Raw genomic sequence first — 5,199 nt, 5'->3', positions numbered from 1 at the left:
TACTTTCCATCACCTGCCTAGGTAAAATGACCTTTTGTTTAGCACTTCTAATTGCTAACCCCTGAAGTTAAGGACTTACCTGACTTTTATTTAACTGGATGTGAAACTCAGTTCCTTTCCCAGGAATTCCCCCGGGCGTCCAGGGCTCTGTAGGTTCAGTAACTTCACTCACAATTCAGGAGGGTTCATCAGAGTGCGGGGCCCATGCTATCACCCTTGGAATTCTACCCCATCTCCTCTCTCATCCACCGCACCCCTCTCCTCTAAGCAGCAAATCCTTCTCCTTGTCTTATACAGGCCTCCTTGGGCTGGTGTGGGAAAGAGAGTCCCTTTGATTTTACCCTAAGCAATCCCTCCCCATGAAAATATGTATCTTTCTCTTCCTAAGAGGAGTTCTGATGAGCCAACATTTTTCTCTCATCCTTTAAGAAAATGTTTTCAGCCTTTTGAAATTTTTGCTTCGCGGATTCTCTGCTCAAGGACTACAAAAGGTAAGCATGAAACACCAGGTCCCTTAAATCACGGCCTAACATATCCACACCCTCCCCCAAATATGCACACGACCCCACTTTTTTGAGGGATTGAAGATGAATCATCTCTGAGCCTTTCTTGGGAAATTACTTCCTGACTTTGCCCAGTACCTTTCTGTGCAAGCCCTGTCTCCCCAACACCTGCACCAGGAGGTCTCTAATGAGGCTCTTGGGGCTGGAGCATCTGCAGTTGACAATAGATTCACATAGCAGCCTTGGGGTCGAGGAATGTTCTACATAGAAGTTGGGATTCCCAGCCAAGGCCTTCTGCTTGGGTCCCTGCACTCGGGGTTTCCACCAGGAGGTCTCTAATGAGGCTCTTGGGGCTGGAGCATCTGCAGTTGACAATAGATTCACATGGCAGCCTTGGGGTCGAAGAATGTTCTACATAGAAGTTGGGATTCCCAGCCAAGGCCTTCTGCTTGGGTCCCTGCACTCGGGGTTTCCGTCTCCATATATTGACATGGAGCACCACTGGGTAGGCATGGCCCGCTTTAGTCCCCTGTCCTATCTATCCCACCTTCCCTGCCCCCTAAAGACAGCACTAGAGGTAGCCTCCAGGCCTCTTTACTCATTCTTATGACTCTTCTCCCATTTCCTGACTGTCATTCCTCAAGGGCCTTGGTTTGAGTTTCCTTATGTGTATGTTTGGCTCAAGGATGACCATTCTCCCTCTCCTCAGAACACATGGACAGGTGTATCCATCTCAGAATGTCCTGGAATCACCCTGTCCCCTGTGGTGTCTGTCCCCAGGAACTGGAGCTGGCTAGGCACTAGGTGGGGGCTTCATGTGACCAGGACCCTCACATCAGAAGCATGTTAATAGGGTGATATATCTCCACCCAAGGCTCTAGGTGTCTTCTGGGGCACGTTCTGACATCTTCAGTGTCATTTAAAGATAACTGCTTTCATAGATTATTACCGTTCCTACTTCATGTATTGTGTGTATTCCTACTTCATGTACTTTATGTATTGTGTATTACCATTGCTACTTCATGTATTGTGTATTACCTGCTGCAGTCATTTGCTAATTTTTCTTTTAGAGGGTTTATTCCTTCCTTTTGTTGATTCTCAAGGGTTCTTTACATACAAAAAAGGATATTTTTCTACTAGCTAGCAATTATATTATAAATATTGTTCTCAGGTTGTCATTAGACTTTTAATTTTGTTTCAGACTTCTGTGAACATACAAATCATACTTTGACACTTCAATTAGTAAGGAGGTATTGTATAACTTTTAAGAAATTAATTTTTTAGACTTTGTCATTAGTTTCTATTTTAGTGAATTTGGTTAAAATATAGACCCAAACCTAATTTCTTTCTTGAGGTATTTATTGAACTTATGCTATGGCCTAGTATATAATCTTTTTGTAAATTCATGAGCATTTGAACAGAAGTTCTGTTTTCTCTTCATATTCATTATCATTTGTCTAGTAAATACATTATTATTTATATTATATACACTCTTGATATTTTTGCTTTTTCATGTTTGATATCTTTGCTCTGGATATCTTTGCTTTTTCCTGATTGGTTAGAGTCTAAGACAAGGCTTAAAGTCTCAAATATTGTTTGGTGTTTTTTTTGTTTTTTCCTTTTAAGTCTCTTGACTCATATTTTTAAAAAAATTTTTATTTTATCAATATACAGTGTAGTTGATTTTCATGTCCCTTAACTGATTCCTCCCTCTCCCTCCCTCTGCCCCCTCCCACCCATCAATGTCATATCTGTTCACTTGTCTTAACAAGTTCAAGGAATCGTGATTGTTGTGACTTCTTCCCCGCCCCCCCACCCTCGTTTGTTGACTTGTATTTTTTTAATTGACCATTTTAGTCTACTGAATGGTTTTATTTTTCTTTTGGTTAAAATCGTACTTCAATGCTTTTACATTATTTTTGCAACAACTGTTTTCTGTTTATTTGCATTTCCTTATTATGTCTTGTTCAGCTTGTTATTTTTAAGATAACTGATTCATGCTGTTTTAGATGCTTATCTTATAGCATACAATTAGACTTCAATAATTTAGACAGTCCAAGAGCTTTTCTCTATTTTAATCCATTTATGTTTATTGTCACAACAAAAATATTTTTCTTGCAATTGTTTATATTATACAGCTTGAATGCCTTCATGCAATTTCTTTTAAATGCATTTACTGTGTATGTTCTATTTTCTTTGAATTTTTCCTCTGGTCTTTGCTTTTGGTTTCCTTTGAATTATTTAAAAATATATAATTAGACATATGATTCTTTATAGAAAGGCCTTCTGTTTTCTTCCCCTTCTGCAAGATGAGGCAGTTATCACACTTTTATTTTTGCAAGCTTTCCCCCAACCTCCTGCACAATTTTGTTTAAGGCCTTCTGAAGGACCGTGCTATCTTAGGAAACTACTTTTTCAGAGTAGTTTGCATGCTGGTGAAGTTACTCTATGTTTGGTGTGACTGTCATCCTGAGACACTTTGCATAATTCCCAGGCAGCCATGTGCTGTTTCATGGTTGACCTTACCACCCAAGGAAGCTGCCTCTTCACAGCCATCACCACCCTCTCCCCTAATTTCTGGTTCACGGGTTACAGCTCTGGGCCCCACTGATAACAGTGACCTTTGAACACACTGACCTGAACAGTGACCTTTGAACACACAGAAAGATTTCACATGGAGGTTTTCTTGTTGGTCTCATCACCCATCATATGTTCTTTACATTCCATCCACAGGCTTGAATAGAAGAGTAGAAGACAGGAGGGAGAGGGTCCATTCTGGAGGTCACAGAGGTGGTAGAGGTGAAAAACAACAGTGGTTTGAACTAGAGCAGTGGCAGTAGTGTCCAACCAGTTCTGACCTACAAAATAGGCAGCTTCTGGGGTTCATACCAATAGCAGAGATGGAAAGATATGGGCAGACTTGAGAAATGTTAATAAGGTAGAATCAAAAAGAAAACAAAGATGAGGAATGAGGCAAAATGAGAAGCCCAGCAGATGCCCAGATCTTCGTCTCAGATGACTGGATGGGTCCTAGTGCCACCCATTGAGTTCCATATTTTAGGAAGGATGGCCCATTGGGCAATGAGGGAGAAGTCTTTTCAGAGAGAAGCTGCTCAGATCTGTTGCATACAGGTTGCATTTGAGGCATTGATGTAATATCTAGGTGGAAATACAGACCTGTGAGCTGGGTAAGTGTGATCGATGTTCAGATGAAAGGTCTAGGTTGGAGAGCTGGGCTTGATTGTTATCAGTGAATTGGCAGCCAGTGAAAGGAGATTATGTGCGATAGAAAGATGAGCAGACAAGACCCACACGTGAAGGGCAGATGGAGAAGGAGGAGTGATGCCAAACCTATGGTAGAATAGTCTTACACATATGAGAAAAACCAGGACAGTGAAGCGTCATCTAAGCCTAAACTGAGTACAGATCCAGAAAGGAAAAAGCTATGAACATTGGCAATTGTAGAAGAATGGCCACATATTAATAATAATTATAGTGAACATTTATTGAGAACATATTATGTGCCACACATTGTTCTAAGTAGTTAATTAGCTCCTTAATCTGAAAAAAATTCCAATGAGGTGGACATTTGCATAATCACAGATGAGGAAACTGAGGCACGGGGTAGTAAGGCACTTGCCTAAGATCACACACTAGTAACTGGAACAGCCAGGACTCGACCCCAGGTGTCCTGATACAGAGCAGTGGACATTTGCATAATCACAGATGAGGAAACTGAGGCACGGGGTAGTAAGGCACTTGCCTACGATCACACACTAGTAACTGGAACAGCCAGGACTCGACCCCAGGTGTCCTGATACAGAGCCCAAGCACCACACCATCTTCCTTCTTAAAGTAAGATAAAGATTGAAAAATATCTGTTGGGGCTGACCCCGTGGCGCACTCGGGAGAGTGCAGCGCTGGGAGCGCAGTAGCACTCCCGCCGCAGGTTTGGATCCTATATAGGGATGGCCGGTGCGCTCACTGGCTGAGCGCGGTGGTCACAAAAAAGACAAAAAAAAACAAAAAAGAAAAAAAAAGGAAAATATCTTTTGGATTTAGTGATTAGGAGATTATTGGTGTCTGCCGTGAGAGCGGTTTTGGGAAGAGGGTTGGAGACAGAATCCAGATTGTAGCAGGTTGAAGTTCTGCAGTGGGAAGTACAGACGTGTTGAGAGTGAGTGAAGACAGAACTATTGAAAATTTTAAATGTGATTGAAACACAACTGGACAGTGCCAGAGAAGAACCTGCTGCTGAAATGTCATTTTTAAAGAATAGGAGAAGCCCAAGCATTTATGTATGTCAGGGTCAAGGATAACAGGGAGGATTCAGAGATACAGTATACAGAGAGAAAACGAAAAACCAAGAAGCTAGAAAAATGCAGCCGGGGTGAGGGTCAAGAGCGCTGGCATTCCTGGCATTCCTTGCAGAGAAGAGATGGTGGTTGGTGTGAATGTAGATTGGTTGGTGGGTAAGAAGTTAGAAGTCAGTCCCTCTCTTGTCCTCTTGCCTCTTGAAGATGTGGTTGTCTGCTGGGATTGGATGGGTGGTGTGGAAAGTATAACATTTCTGTGAGGTATAGGAGTGGAGGGGGCAGATTTGTTATAGGCTTGGCAAAGTTGAAATAAAAGCACAAGGAAGTGGGGCTTTAGGAGAGAATCGTGTGGGTGGTTAGCCAGGGTGGTGGGGTGAACA

General features: G+C 42.1%; 1 long non-coding RNA gene across 1 annotated transcript in view; it reads left to right on the top strand.

The window, feature by feature from the left end:
* The window catches only part of LOC103608666, a 22,930-nt gene that overhangs the window by 6,552 nt on the left and 11,179 nt on the right, over positions 1-5,199 (top strand). The gene's annotated exons all lie outside the window — the stretch shown is intronic.

Source organism: Galeopterus variegatus, unplaced genomic scaffold, assembly GCF_000696425.1.
Source record: "Galeopterus variegatus unplaced genomic scaffold, G_variegatus-3.0.2 Scaffold8673, whole genome shotgun sequence".
Taxonomy (NCBI): domain Eukaryota; kingdom Metazoa; phylum Chordata; class Mammalia; order Dermoptera; family Cynocephalidae; genus Galeopterus; species Galeopterus variegatus.
The sequence above is the reverse complement of the archived record's forward strand: the minus strand, read 5'-3'. Positions and strand labels throughout refer to the sequence as shown.